General features: G+C 35.0%; 1 long non-coding RNA gene across 1 annotated transcript in view; it reads left to right on the top strand.

The window, feature by feature from the left end:
* LOC140638013 (uncharacterized) overlaps positions 1–16,877 on the top strand; it is a 481,686-nt gene that overhangs the window by 91,694 nt on the left and 373,115 nt on the right. The window lies entirely within an intron of this gene.

Genomic DNA, 16,877 nt, shown 5'->3' with positions numbered 1-16,877 from the left:
ATTCCCCCTTTTAGTCAACAGAAGAAGAGGCTAAAAATACATCTTTTTGTTTATGCTAGCACTTTTATTTATTTAGACTCTCAAAAGTAGGATTCCTCATTTAACATGTCAGTGAAAACTGTCCTATTCCTTTTCTGATTGGTTGTAGTGATTCCTTTATTAGCAAATAATGTAGGGGAGACTTTTTTTCACAACCTCAGACATAGATGTTAAAATCTTTGCCAACGGGATGCCTGGGTGGCTCAGCGGTTGAGCATCTGCCTTTGGCTCAGGGCGTGACCCTGGAGTCCTGGGATCAAGTCCTACATCAGGCTCCCTGCATGGAGCCTGCTTCTCCCTCTGCCTGTGTCTCTGCCTCTCTCTGTGTCTCTAATGAATAAATAAATAAAATATTAAAAAAAAACTTTGTCAACAATGCACATAACCATATATAACTAGATTCTTTCTATGCATTTATATATACTTACAGATATTTATAGTATACATAGGTAAAAAAGGGATAGTCCTCCCCTTTTTTAACAAAAAATGAACTATTTTGTATATATTGCTTTGCATCTTGCTTGTAAAGTTCATTCATCAGTATATTTTAAATACATTTCCCTGATAACATAAATAAATTTCCATAATTAATTTTAAAAGCTGAATAGCATATCCATTTCTAAATGTATTATCATTTATTTAGTAAATTAGGTATTGTTATAAAGGTAAGTTGGTTTCCATTCTTTCCTATAATTATAAACAGTATAGCATTAAATATTTTAAAATGTATAATTTTTAGTACTGATATTATTTTCTTAGTTCATTTTATAATGGTACACTTGGGCAAGGGGCTAAATCAGTCATACACTTGGGTGCACTTATTATAAGACTATGTAAGTTTTTATCAGAAGACAAATAAGAGTTGCTTATTGTTGATAAACAATATCTTTTTAAATTCTTGATTATTGTGGTTTCTATTCACCAGAAAAAAAAATTGTTTCTAAGGGCACCTGTTTAAAAACCAGGGGGATTATAGTTCCTATAGGAGAAAATTCTCCCTTATTCCACTACTAGTTAACAACTACTTAGCCTTTATTTTGATGCCAGGTGCTCTGCTGAATACTTGTAAGCATTACCTCATTCATGTTTCTCAATGATTTATGCACTAATGATATTTCCAGTTTTCAAATAAGGAAAGTGAATCTTAGAAAGTTTAGCACTCACTCAGAATTTCACAGCTAGTACATAGAGCACCTTGGGTCCAAACCACGTAGATCTGAATCCAGGACCTGAGTTTGTGACTACTGCTCTGTTCTACTTCTCAGTACTAATACCATCAAACATGCCAGGAGCTGAGAGTGTTAGAAGACATTTGCAGTAGGCAGTAGTTGTAGGAGGTCTTTACTTGCACAATAATTTAATGTTTCTTTATCTTATATGGCACCTTTGTCAATGTCAATTTTTTGCTTCAAACATGCCTATTTTGCTTTGTCAATGTTAGTATTTTCAAGGGCAGATTTTGTGCACAGGAAAGCTTATACAAAGGTTGAGTTTGGTTAAAAATACATTTGAATTATTAGTTGTAAAAATTTGAAAACTTAGCTCTTCCATAATCTTATATTTGTAAGTCTAGCAAATTTAGCAATCACTTTTATGAAGCCTTTGATTAATGTTTAGACCCATGTATAAACTAAGTTAATTAAACTCCTTCAAACACTTTAAACTAAATTTATAAATTAAATATATGTGACTTCTTATTTAGATACTTCAAATGTGTGATTAAAAACAAACTTTGCAGAATACTTAAAATACCTCTAATGGCTCTAATAAATTAAACCTAGAAATATTGTGAACCTCAAGTTCTCTTAAATGTTTTAACACTTTATATCTTTACTGTAATTACTATATAAACTAAATTAAATTTCTACTTAAATTCACGGGCCTAAATCAATTGCTTAATCACGCATTTTAAGTTGAATCACTAATTTTACCTGTTCTCTAATAAACTAAAATATCTTAAACATTATAAATACTCAAAAGTTAATCATGCTTCCTTAACACATAAATATTAACACTATGTCTTTGGTTCTCTTAAATTCCTGTAATTAATTCTAAACTTTGAAGTTAAAAAAATGCTTATCTATCAATGAAACAATTATATCCTCTTAAGCAGTGAAGGGGGATAATTTCTTAGTCAAAATTAAACATCAACAGATATGGGTTAGCAAATTGAATGAATCATTTCTAGTGACCAATTGGGATATATAGAGCCTAGTCATAGTCATTATGTGATGTCATAGACATCAAAACTTTTTTAAAAAGTTGGTCTCATAACCTGAATATCCTGACCTTCATCTACTCAAGAATGTCTGTTTCCCCATCTAAGTTGCTACATAGTAGAACAAGTGAGAAAGTCTAGGTGGCTCCTGTAAACCTATTACTACAAGAAGAAAAAGGGTTTATATAATTTCATTTTCTCATCTTTATGTACAGAATATATGTGAAGCAAAGGGCAAGATTGCATATTATCATAATAACAAATGGAATTTCTTAATTTTTGTAGAAAATTCACATGCATATGAAGATGTATAAATAGAATTTGTATAACAGGGTTTGTTAGATTAAAAATATAATTAAAACAATTTGAGAGAGAAAGAGCATGGGCGCATGAGAGTAGGGGGAATGGCAGAGGGAGAGAATCTTCAAGCAAACTCCCCATCGAGCTGGAGTCTGAAATGAGGCTTGATGAGCTGAAACCAAGAGTCATATTCTTAACTGACTGATCCACCCAGGTATACCTAAAAACATAATTTTTTGTGGGGTGTAACTCAGAGCCATGCCCTAACTACATGCTTGCCTCATGCTGTGCTATCTTATGTTTATGATGAAATGCAGATATTTTGGTTATGAAGTGGATGTGTTTCTGTAGTGTTATCAATATACTATTATATTAGATGACTCTTCAGTACCATTTGGATGTGTTCTCATCACAGAACTAGTTCCTTCTCACTAAAGACCACGAATTCTAAGACTTAATTTAATTGTTCAGTACTTCTGACTAACCAACATTTTGCCACGTTTTCAGTGGTTCTGAAATCATTTCAGCCTAATTACTGATTTGTCTTGAGCTATGATTATTGTGAAGTACTTAAACCCAACAGATAACTAAGAAGACCTGACATTTAGTACAGAGAGGTGTCACAGAGGGGTTAAGAAAGCTTATGTGAATTTATATAGATAAACTAAATGAGGCTGTTTATGAGAAACTTGTTCTCAAAGTTAGTAAAGGCTTTAGGCAGGAACTTGGCTGCTGATGGCAAATGCAAAAGTAGATGTAAATGTAATTCAACCATTAAAATCTAAACCCATAGAAGCGAGGAAATTCACAGTTAAAGGAGGAAATGGGTTGTGCAGAGCTTTCTCCAGCCGTGAGGCACAATGGGGTGTATTGAGGAATTGGAGGCATCCTGTAGTGTGACACATTGAAGGTATCTCTCATGTTTCATTCCTAACTTGCAGATTACAGAGAATTTATGGATTTGAATATTCCTTATAAAGCACCACCTTTGGGGAGGTGGTTAGAAAGGAAAGAAACTTTATGTGTTTTTCCTTTGTTACTACCTTAAGGCTGGGGACGGAGGTATGAGGATGAATTCATATCGCATGAAAGAATTTTTGGTTAGTAGTCTGAAACATTGAAGTCCTGGCCGAATATTCCTTCAGGATTTCATGCATTCATGATCCATGTGTATAGACCTTAGTTCAGGCGAAACTACTAGACAAACAGTGTAACCCAGCACGCTCTGTTCAGCTTGAATGTACAGAGTTTGATTTCTTATCAACGTGAGAGCTATTTGGAACAATGGAAAATTGTTTTCCATTTCAACGTCTCTCAACTATGGTAAAATAAAATCTCTATTTGGCTTAGTGTGAATGGGTGGTTGGTGTGAATAAAAAAAAAAAAAAACCTGAAAAATGACCTGATAACACCCACTTACATGTATTTTGTGGTTTCAGAAAACTTAATTTTAAATATACTTTTTATAAAGTGTCTTTATCTTGACATGTGCTTTTAAGATTAGCTAGTAAATATAATATCTCAATTGAAGCGCAGAGTCCTCTTAGCAATGGGCAACTTGGAGGGAAGCATTTCTGTTACCTGAAAATATAAGAATGTTAGGTGGGCACACATAACATGTGCATGTGTCCACAAAAACATGTGTGCATGTGCACACACACAAACAACGGGAGCAGTAATCAGAGATCTGGAGAGCACCTAATACATTGTAGAGGAAAAAATTTTTAAGTGTTTTTTTCTGCTTTTTCCCCTTTCAAAAAAAATTTCATCATACAAGCTTGGGCATTCCACATTTCAATTTGAAATTAATCAGGATGAAAGTACCTCAAGTACAGGGAGAAGAATGGTTGACATCACGAACAATGATCTAAGAATGTTATTGATATCATCTGAGTAAACGCGTTTTTAGTAAGCCAAGGAGCCTATGTTGGCCACCACCGTGATATAAACAATATGTGGCTATATGCATCTGAGGTCTTAAAAATGACTCCACCCCTATCATCTACAAGAAAAGAAAAATGTTTATAATAATACATATATTGACTTCTGCTTTCTAGTCAATAACAAGATTTATTGTTCCACTCTTCAGTCAATTTTAACCTCTTTGGGTCAACAAATCTTGATATTGATCTCAACAGAAGTCAATACCTGCTTATTACTTACCTCCACATTTAGACACCTACCAACAATTCTTATGGGCATTTCCTTGACAGGTAAAAGTGAATACTTGCTGTCTGTTTTCTATACAAGATACATTTCTGTGGGCTTTGTATATATTGTCACTTTCATAAGCCTAAGTTCAGATTTAGTTATAAAACTAAATGAGGAAAGAAGATAGATGAGTTCAAATATCTGTAATTATAAACTGGAGAGCTTTAGTATTCCCTTATCATTTCCTAAATAATAAAAATCATAATCTTTTGTATTAATTATTGTCTAGTCATTTCCTACATCAAAGATAATTAGACAACGTGGTATTTTTTAGTCACCAAAGAAAGAAACACAAAAATATTTTTAAGAGTGAAAGCTCTTATATGATGGTATTCTGTAAAGGTTAAAATTCTAGACTACTTTAAATGCTTTCAAAAGCAAGAAAAGCAGACTAGTCACGCATTCTAGCAAATGTCTGCCAAGTTCTAACATCTAAACGTGGAGATATTTGAGATGTGTAACTTCTACTTCAGTCAAAGATATTTTAGGTTAGATAACTAAACAACTTTCAGGAAAGAATTTTTGTTTGTTTGTTTGCTTGGCAACTGAAAAGAAATGAAGATCAAGGAAGCAGTCTCACCTAGACTTTTTAATGAATATGAGACAAGTCCTACCAAAGGCAATTATTAAACCATCCCCCAAAGTTGTTTGTTCCACTTATGGATGCAGTCTTGGTTCCATAAGACCTCTAGGTGTAAAACAGCATCATCAGCCGTCTTGCTAACCTCACCTGTTGAAATATTAAAAAGGAAAAAAAATACCAATATGTACAAACCCAGGGGCAGACAAAGCAAAATACACTCAAGGCTGTAAGGAATTAATTTTTCAAATTCAATAAATAAACCTCCATTGCACATGTATGCTAAAATGCTTAAAATTAAAATTCAGAAATACTTATCTTTTGTGTTGTCCTTGAAATACTTTACCTTCTCTAGATTGACTCACAACATCATGAAACCCACATTTAAAACCTATGTCTTGCCAGGGGCAAAATGCCAACAAATAATAACAAAAAGGAAAAAAAAATGAAGCCAGGTAACACCAGCCGAAGTTTGCTGTTGCATACTTTTTTCTGTTTTCCAGATAAAAAAATTGTGAATCAAATGTGAAGAAACTGATAATGGGACATTAGGAGAGAAAAGAACACTAAAATACTTAAATGTATGTTAATTCAGTATATGTATAAGCTTCCATAATAATTTAAAGCAGTTTTCTAAAAGATGTGAAAGCATGTTCTTTCAATAGTCACTACTAGCTTGTTAATCAATTTTTATAAGCTTCCTCTAAGAGAGTTAATTTTTTAAAACTCTGCTACTTAATTTACATTGTGCTTCCTGAATAAATTCATTAGCTTCTCCTACAAGTCTTAGTTTCTGAGGGCCAAAATAACCTGATCAAAAGTGAAAAATGCAGTAGTGAACCAAAAAATGACGCCCGTTGTGTTACTGACTCCTGACTTCTTTTGCAAATATAATTTAATCACTTAGTTTGTGAGTGTAGACACAGCTGTAAAATCATCTTGCAGGTCCATTTTTTGATCCTTCCCCATCTCCCAGAGATTAGGAAAAACAGGATTGCGTGCCTTCAACTTTGCAAAGCTGGAAATACGAGATTATGTGAACAGGACATCCATGAAATAGCTATATTTTAGGATGTTTCTGCTAATTTGTAATGGACTTACAAAAGATGAAAAAGAAATGATTTCTCAAGCTCAGCACTGCTGCCATTTTGGGTGGATAATTCTTTATTGCTGATGAGGAGGCGTTCTTTTGTGTATTGTAGGATATTTATCAGAATCGCTGGCCTCTGACCTACAGAATGCTGGTGGTATCCCTTCCCAGTCTGACAACCAAAACTATCTCCAGACATTGCCAAATGTCTCACAGGGGATAGAATTATCATACCAAGATAGACTATTGTAGGTAAAATATCAAGATATATTGGAAAATCATCTATTGCTCTAGTCATGATAGGCTGGGTCAATTGATGGCCATTTTGAATTACCATAGGCAAAAAGATAATTTCTAATCCCTGACAGAGTTCTTTATTCTGCTTATGAATTAAACCCTAATTCCATAAAACCTCTGGGTATCAGACTGAATCAACAACTGTCTCTTCAGTGAAAACAGAATGGCAGCCATTAAAAGGCAAGTCTACAAGTCCAGAGAGTAGAATCTTAGAATTTTAGAGCTGGAAGGAAACTTGAAGAGCATCTATGCAAACATCCTCTTTTTTATAGATGGGCAATGAATCTAGCAAGGATGTGTGACTTGCCCAACGTCACATAGCTACGTAGCGGCAGAAAGAAGAATCCAAACCTTGAACTCCAATTCCAGATTTTTTGCCCTAGACTCACTGTAGGTCTTTTTATTATGGTAGATTGAGTTACACATGGAACTTTTCCCAAACCCAGTAAATATTTTTTATTTATTTATTTATTTATTTATTTATTTATTTATTTATTTATTGTCTCTAATTTTTTTTTGCCATTTTATTTTTTATTATTTATTTGTTTAATTTTTAAATTTAAATTCAATTTGTCAGCATATAGTGTAACACTCAGTGCTCATCCCAGCAAGTGCCCTCCTTAGTGCCTGTCACCCAGTCACCCCATCCCCCCATCCTCCTCCATTTCTGTAACCCTTTGTTTTCCAGAGTTAGGAATCTCTCATGGTTTGTCTTCCTCTCTAATTTTTCCCCACTCAGTTTCTCTCCTTTTCCGTATAGTCCCTTTCACTATTTCTTATATTCCATATATAAGTGATTGTCCTCTGATTGACTTATTTCACTCAGCATAATACCCTACAGTTCCATCCACATCAAAGCAAATGGTAGGTATTCATCCTTTCTGATGGCTTCTTTATCCACTTATCTGTCAAAGGACATCATGGCTCCTTCCACAGTTTGGCTATTGTGGACATTGCTGCTATGAACATTGGGGTACAAGTGTCCTGACATTTCACTACATCAGGATCTTTGGGGTAAATACCCAGTAGTGCAGTTGCTGGGTCATAGGGAGCTCTATTTTTAACTTCTTGAGGAACCTCCACACAGTTTTCCAGAGTGGCTGCAGCAGTTCACATTCCCACCAACAGTGCAAGAGGGTTCCCCTTTCTCCACATCCTCTCCAACATTTGTTGTTTCCTGCCTTGTTAATTTTCCCCATTTTCGCTGGTGTGAGGTGGTATCTCCTTGTGGTTTTGAATTGTATTTCCCTGATGACAAGTGGTGTGGAGCATTTTTTCATGTGCTTGTTGGCCATACGTAGGTCTTCTTGGAGAAATGTCTGTTCATGTCTTCTGCCCATTTCATGACTGGATTGTTTGTTTCTTGGGTATTGAGTTTGATAAGTTTTTTATAGATCTTGGATACTAGCCCTTTATCTGATGTCATTTGCTAATATCTTCCCACATTCTATAAGTTGTCTTTTAGTTTTGTTGACTAGTTTTTTTGTTGTTTCTTTTGTTTTGTTTTTTGTTTTTGCTGTGCAGAAACTTTTTATCTTAAGTCTCAGTAGTTCATTTTTGCTTGTTTCCCTGGACTTCATAGATGTGTCTTGCAAGACGTTGCTGCAGCCAAGTTCAAAAAGGGTGTTACCTGTGTTCTCCTCTAGTATTTTGATGGATTCTTGTCTCATATTTAGATCTTTCAACCACTTTGAGTTTATCTTCATGTATGGTGTTAAGATAATGGTCCAGTTTCATTCTTCCACATATAGCTGTCCAATTTTCCCAGCACCATTTATTGAAGAGACTGTCCTTTTTCCAGTGGGTATTCTTTCCTGCTTTGTCGAAGATGAGTTGACCATAGAGTTGAGGGTCCATTTCTGGACTCTGTTCTGTTCCATTGATCTATGTATCTGTTTTTGTGCTGGTACCATACTGTCTTGATCACAGCTTTGTAATATAGCTTGAAATCAGGTATTGTGATGTGCCCAGCTTTGATTTTCTTTTTCAATATTCCTCTGGCTATTTAGGGTCTTTTCTGGTTCCATACAAATCTTAAGATTATTTGTTCCAACTCTGTGAAGAAAGTCCATGGTATTTTGATAGGGATTGCATTGAACATGTAAATTGCTCTGGGTAGAATAGATATTTTCACAATATTTATTCTTCTAATCCATGAGCAATGGAATGTTTTTCCATCTCTATACATCTTCAATTTCTGCATAAGTGTTCTGTAGTTTTTGGAGTACAGATCTTTTACCTCTTTGGTTAGGTTTATTTCTAGATATCTTATGGTTTTGGGTGCAATTATAAATGGGATTGATTCCTTGATTTTTCTTTCTTCAGTCTCATTGTTAGTGTATAGAAATGCCACTGATTTCTGTGCATTGATTTTGTATACTGCCATATTGCTGAATTGCTATATGAGTTCTGGCAATCTTGGGATGGAGTCTTTTGGGTTTTCTATATACAGTATCATATCATCTGTGAAGAGTGAGAGTTTGACTTCTTCTTTGCCAGTTTTAATGCCATCTATTTCTTTTTATTGTCTGATTGCTGAGGCTAGGACTTCTACTACTATGTTGAATAACAGTGGTGAGAGTGGGCATCTCTGTCATGTTTCTGATGTTAAGGGAAAGGCTCTCAGTTTTTCCCCATTGAAAATGATATTCGCTGTGGGCTTTTCATAAATGGCTTTTATGATATTGAGGAATGTTCCCTCTATCCTTACACTTCTAAGAGTTTTAATCAGGAATGGATGCTATATTTTGTCAAATGGTTTCCCTCATTGAGAGGATCATATGGTTCTTGTCTTTTATTTTATTGATGTGAGCTATAATGTTGATCGTTTTATGAATCTTGAATGATCCTTGCATCCCAGGGATAAATCCTACTTGGTCATAGTGAATAATCCTCTTATTGTACGGTTGGATCCTATTGGCTAGTATCTTGGTGAGAATTTTTGCATCCATGTTTATCAGGGATATTGGTCTGTAATTCTCCTTTATGGTGGGGTCTTTTTCTGGTTTTGAGATCTGTTTTTTTTTAAAGGTTCTTTTCTTTTTATTTTTGTAATATCATTCCATACAAAAGCAGTAGAAACATAACAGTCTTAACAAGAAATTTACAATTGAATATTTGAACAAAAAATCTGTACACATTATCATTTACAGCAATTATACATGGTAAATTAGCTGACTGTAAAAAAAATGTTCTTTCTGAACCCCTCTGCTGCCGTTAACTCTTGGAGTATTACAGGTAGAAGGCACATCTAGCACTATTTATAAGGACCAAATCAAGACTGTGTCACTTACATAAAATCCATTAACAGTTCAATTTACTATCTTTGACTACTCTTCAGTGCTCTGAGGAAAAAAAACACACCTTGACATATTGACAAAAGGCCCCAAATTAAGTTTCTGTAAAGATATTAAAGTTATTCAATGATGAGAATAGTCAGATACCAGTAAAGAAAAGAAAAGTAAAGAAAGCTGACACACAACTGGCCCCATGGATGTGCAGCTAACTCCAAAGTAGCCAAGGTAATGCTGCCCACATAGAATGAGTTTGGAAGTATTCCCTTCATTTCTATCCCTTGAAACAGCTTTAGTAGAATAGGTATTAGTTCTTCTTTAAATGTTTGGTAGAATTCCCTTGGGAAGCCATCTGGCCCTGGATTTTTGTTTCTTGGGAGGTTTTTGATGACTGCTTCAATTTCCTCCCTGGTTATTGGCCTGTTCAGGTGTTCTATTTCTTCCTGTTTCAGTTTTGGTAATTTGTAGGTTTCCAGAAATGCATCCATTTCTCTCAGATTGCCTAGTTTGTTGGCCTATAGTTGCTCATAATGCATTTTAAAAATCATTTGTATTGGTGTCCTTTGTATTGGTTGTGATCTCACCTCTTTCACTCATAATTTTATTAATTTGAGTCCTTTCTCTCTCTCTCTCTTTTTTTAAATAAGACTGGCTAAGAGGTTATCTATCTTATTAATTCTTTCAAAGAACCAGCTCCTGGTTTTGTTGATCTGTTCTACAGTTCTTCTGGTTTCTATTTCATTGAGTTCTGCTCGAATCTTTATGATCTCTCTTCTTCTGCTTGGTTTAGGCTTTATTTGCTCTTCTTTCTCCAGTTTCTTTGGGTGCAAGATTAGCTTGTGTATTTAAGTTTTTTCCAATTTTATGAGGGAGGCTTGTATTTCAGTGTATTTCCCTCTTAGGACCGCTTTCACTGTATCCCAAAGATTTTGAATAACTGTATTTTCATTTTCATTAGGTTCTGTGAATCTTTTTAATTCTTCTCTAATATTCTGGTTGACCCATTCATCTTTTAGTAAGATGCTCTTTAGCCTCCAGGTGTTTTAGTTTCTTCCAAATTTCTTTTTGTGATTGAGTTCTAGCTTCAAAGCATTGTAGTCTGAAAATATGCAGGGGACAATCCCCATCTTTTGGTATTGAGTGAAACCTGATTTGTGACCCAGTATGTGGTCTATTATGGAGAAGTTTCCATGTTCACTTAAGAAGAATGTGTATTCAGTTCCATTAGGATGGAATGTTCTGTATATATTTGTGAAATCCATTTGTTCCAGTATATCATTCAAAGCCCTTGTTTCTTTGGTGATATTCTGCTTAGAAGATCTGTCTTTTGCTGAGAGTGCTGTATTTGAGTCTCTTACTACTATTGTATTATTATCTATGTATCTCTTTACTTTGGTTATTAATTGATATACTTGGCTGCTCCCACATTAGGGGCATAAATATTCATAATTGTTAGATCGCCTTGTTGGATAGACCTTTTAAGTATGATATAGTGTCCCTCTTCATGTCTTACTACAGTCTTTGATATAAAATCTAATTTATCTGATATGAAGATTGCTACCCTAGCTTTCTTTTGAGGACCATTTAAACGGCAAATGGTTCTTTACCGCTTCATTTTCAGTTTGGAAGTGTCCTTAAGTCTAAAATGAGTTTCTTGTAGACAGCATATAGATGGGTCTTGCTTTTTTATCCAGTCTGATACCCTGCATTTTTTGATGGGGTCATTTAGCCCATTCACGTTCAGAGTAACTATTGAAAGATGTGAATTTAGTGTCATAGTATTACTGATACAGACCCTGTTTCTGTAGATTGTTTCTTTGGCCTCCCTCCTTGTCTTACAGGCCCCCGCCCCCCTTAATATTTCTTACAGAGTCAGTTTGGTGGTTACATATTCTTTCAGTTTCTGTGTATCCTGGAAGCTCTATATCTCTCCTTCTATTCTAAATGATAACCTAGCTGGATAAAGTATCCTTGGCTGCATGTTTTTCTTGTTTAGTATCCTGAATATATCATGCCAGCCGTTTCTGGTCTTGCCAGGTCTCTGTGGATAAGTCCACTGCTAATCTGATATTTCTCCCCATATAAGTTAAGCATCTCTTGTCTTGAGATGCTTTTAGAATTTTCTCTTTATATTTGAAATTTGCAAGTTTCACTATTACATGTTTAGGTGTTAATCAGTTTTTGTTTATTTTGCAGGGAGGTCCTCTCTATCTCTTGGGTCTGAATGCCTGTTTCCTTCCCCAGATTAGGGAAGTTCTCAGTTATGATTTGTTCAAATATACTTTGTGTTCCTGTCTCCCTCCCTCTCTCTCTATCTCTTTTGATCTCAGTAAGAAGAATATTATTCATTCTCAAGCTATCATTTATTTCCCAACGCCTTTCCTTGTGGGTTCTTAATTGTTTTTCTCTTTTTTCCTCAGCTTCCTTCCTTGCCACCGACTTGTCTTCGATGTTACTCTCTCTTCCACCTCATTAACCCTAGCAGTTAGAGCATCCAGTTTAGACTGCATCTCAGTTAAAGTATTTTTAATTTCAGATTGATTAGATCTCAATTCTGCAGTAAGAGAATCTCTAGAATACTTTATACTTTTTTTCCAGAGCTACCAGTAATTTTATGATTGTACTTCTGAATTGTATCTTTGACATGCTACCTAAATCCATATCAAGTAAGTCTGTGGCAGAGAATTACTTCTGGTTCTTTCTTTTCTAGTGAATTCTTCATTGTAGTCATTTTGCCCAGTGCAGAATGGCTTGTCAGAAGCAATCACTTTTCTCCCTGTAGCGTTCCAGCTGTTCTTTTGCATCTCAGGTTAGAATCCTAAGTCTTCAGGATGTCTTGAACGTTTTCTAGGTAGGTTTGGGGGACCAGATGAATCAAGGACTCCTACTCTTCTGCCATCTTACCTCCTCTCCTCTGTATATGTAAATTTAAAGGTTGGTGACAGTGTAGATAAAATTTGCCTCAAATTTTTTAAGCCTAAGACCTTATGGTTTTGATTATCATCTCAGACGATAATCTGCCTGGATTTGATCCTATATTCAGTACAAGGCATGTTCAACATGTTTATTTTTTGGAAGATATTATAACTATAAGTAATAAAATATTATTAGATATTTTCATTTAAGTATTTCTTTATCTTCTAAAACTTATTCTTTCCCAAATACCTCTCCAGATTCACCTAACTCAATGATTTTCCTAGTTTAAAAACTCACATTGACCTTTACTTATTTCTTTTTATTTCTTGTTTTTCAATTTCAAGCCCTATCAATTCCTTTGCCTCATAACATTTTTGAAAAAAATTATTTCTTTTCATGTTTATTGACATCACACTACAGAGTATGTATGTAGACTAATAAGCCATGCCAAATTTATTTTGCCACATCTAATCTTTTTTTTTCCATCTACTACCCAGCCTATCTTGCATGCAACCATTTGGGATTCTACAGTTTTATGTCATGAATCTATTAATAAATATTAGTTGAACAATTCCTGAGTCAAGGCAAATTCTAGGCAGAGGTGGTGAGGTGGAGCATGAGGAGAAGGGGATCTGTAGCCAAAGAAATTTTAGATAGGGCCCTTATTTCAGTTGAAATGCACATTGCAGTAAACTAAAAAGTTCAGTGCAGAAGCACACATACATGCAAATAGGTACATATAGCAGCTTGACATTTTGCACTTCAAATTCCTGAGATGATATATCCTCTCAAAATATCAGTTTAAAGATAAATCTTAATAAAAAGTTTGAAGATGTTAAAATCCCATTTGAGATAATCTCAACACTGTTCTTTCCCATGTGTACTTGTTAACAGCAACCGATTTTACAATGGCAGCAAACAATTGTATAGTAGTAGCTGATGTCACCATCTTCTCTTTGCAGATTTGAAGGGGCAATTATAATTCATGGTCAGGGCCATTTTGAAGGGACCCTTCTAGTTTTTCAGAAACTAGTGGTCACACCAGTATTTATTTGGAGCTATTTATTCACAGGTCACCTCTCCATCAGTGTCCTGTCTTCTGGGTTTCCTTTTTGGTCTTTATATTAGAGATGAAGCCCAGGCCCTTAAATATAGTAGTGTAGAACAATTGAAACTCTGGTGGCCTATAGAATTACCTCAGTTTGTTTTAAGCTTTGGGTAATGATTTAGCATTTCTATGTAATAGGTGTCCTTTTAGTTAAAATTATACATTCACTCTATGTAAAAGATGGTTGTAATTATGACTTCTGTGATAAGATACCTTTTTCTGTGTGTAGCCTATTTCCAACATTTCTATGGATATCCACTCTTGGCATCCACATTTTTTATGAGAATGACCATTTTATACAATAGGACTTTGCTCTTGGGAGCCACAGTTGACTGACTCAATAGTTAGAATCCTATTCAAACTGGGCCACTGAACCTCTTGCCTGAAATTTTCAATTTTTGAATTTTTAATTAATTTTTATTGAGGTATAGTTGACACATAATGTTATATTAGTTTCAAGTGTATAATATATTCATCAAGTCTGTATGTTATGCTGCACTACACCATAAGTGTAGCTAGCATCTGTCACTATAGAGTGCTATTATGGTACTATTGACCTTATTCCCTGTACTGTACTTATAATCCCCATGACTTGTCTATTCCATAACTGGAAGCCTATACCTCCTACCCATCTTTACTCATTTTGCCCATAGTTCCACCCTTTCCCCTATGGCAGCTCTCAATTTATTGTCTATATTTATAGGTCTGTTTTGGCTTTTTGTTTGTGCATTTGTTTTATTTTTTAGATTCCACATATAAGTGAAATCATGTGGTATTTGCCTTTCTCTGATTTTTTTTTTTTACTTAGTGAAATTTTGAATTTTAGGGTGAGAGTTTTGGCAATCTCTCTTGTAATTAAAGATGTTAAATGTAAATTAATCTTAGAGCTCCTTTAGTGGCCAAGTTTATGCCATGACATGGAACCAACTGGTTTACACAAAGAGAAAGAGAAATGGAAAGATGAATAAAAAGGTACATTAACTGGAGATAGTCTTCCATTTCCTGGTGGTTCTGGTAGTGCCTTAGCCCTGCTACATTATTGACCCTTCCATTTGAGATTTTTCTTGAATTCCATGGGATATTTCATTATTCTCCCAATAAATCCTATTTCTGTGAGCCTTTCAAGTTGTTTTGTTTTTGTCACTTGCAATTAAAATATGTGTCATGAATACCTTCTGCCTTTGCAGTTCCATGAGAGGAAAATGTAGTTTTGAACAGAAAGCAGTCTTAGGGCCATGAATGGTTAACAGTCGCATTGATATACACACATATATACCTGTGTTCACACACATATATGCCCACACAGATCCAAAAATATGTGGTCTAGACTCTATCTAATGTAAAAAATAAAGGCGACAAATATATTGTTAAGAAGAGGCAAATTAGAATTTATTATGTCATTATTTCGTTCAAAACTTTTATTTGTATCCATTGTCATTAGGATATAAACTCTTGAGTCTGGTGTTCTGGATCTGTTACAAGCTGCCCCTAGGATACCTGTGGCAGGGACACTTCATCATTTCTGTAAAGTCCCTCTTTGCTGATTCTCACCTAAGTTCTTTTGCCATGTATCCTGCCTATAGGACCCTGCCCTCTTTCTCTACGCCCAATGAGACTTTTGCTTATTCTTCACAGCTACATTTAATTCCCATTTCTCAAGTTCTTGAGCCTGCAGAGGGCTCTTCATTCTCTGAAATCTTATAGCTGTTATTATTTTAATCATTTTCTTAACATTTACTATTTGTGCCATATATAGTTAATTATTTTAGAGATATGAGCTTTAATTCTTTCTGGAAGTATAAGCTCTTTGAAGGTAAAGACTGTTTTTTTTTTTTTTCTTTTCTTTCTTTTTTACTGCACCCTCCTCTTGCCCTGCATCCACTGAAAGTGAGCATTTGGTAGAGTGCTATATTTGAATTAACACATACAAGAGTAAAATGTGGCCTATTCTCTAAAGGAACCAACTATAAATTTACTTAAAAGAGCATTAAAAATTAAATTATAAAGCTCATATTAGCAGACGGTAAAAAGGTTTAACCAGCAGCTACTGCAGATACAGGGACATATGAGAATTCTGATATAAAACTGAAAGCAAGAGAGCATGTGAGTAAATTTGGAGGCATGATGATTAAAGAGGAGAAAATAGTCAAACCTTACTTAATATATTTATTTTTCTTAAGTCAAGGGAAATTATCTAACCTTTTAGACTGTAAACTCCATGAGGCCAATTGTCATATCTACTCTGTCCATCACAGTAAAGCCAGTCCCCTGGCTCTCTGTCTAGTGGAATTCAGTCACTAGTAGGAACCACCATTGCATAACCAGAATACATTTTGTAGTGAGTATTTCTGCAGAGATTGTATATACTTTCTAGCATTTCCAGAATTTGTACCCAGTTTCTGTAGTGGCAACCAGGGACTGATCAATATTGGTAAAATATTAGAAATACTTTTGATGAAATGCATATAGTCAGGGGAGTAAAACCTCTGTGTCATGGAGACCAAATTCACAGTAGATGCAATTAGGAAGACTGAGGGGGTTCTAATAAAAAGAAGTGAACAAACCAACAAAGAAGAGCATTGGACTGAACCAGTGCAGATAAGCAATGGACATAGAAGCTGATGTGAAGAGTATCATAGAAAGGATTCAGACTAGAACCAGAGGGACGTTCCCTAGCTTCTCCTAGTTAAGGGCTTCATTAGTATCTTAGTGAGGAATGTATGGTGATTTTATCTGTCATGTTTCTCTAGGTTGCACTTCAGAAACAGTGACCTCCAACTCTAAGTGGCTTGAGACCACAAAGCTTGATTGCATTTCTGGTTGGC

The sequence above is a fragment of the Canis lupus genome, chromosome 8, assembly GCF_048164855.1.
Source record: "Canis lupus baileyi chromosome 8, mCanLup2.hap1, whole genome shotgun sequence".
NCBI lineage: Eukaryota > Metazoa > Chordata > Mammalia > Carnivora > Canidae > Canis > Canis lupus.
The sequence above is the reverse complement of the archived record's forward strand: the minus strand, read 5'-3'. Positions and strand labels throughout refer to the sequence as shown.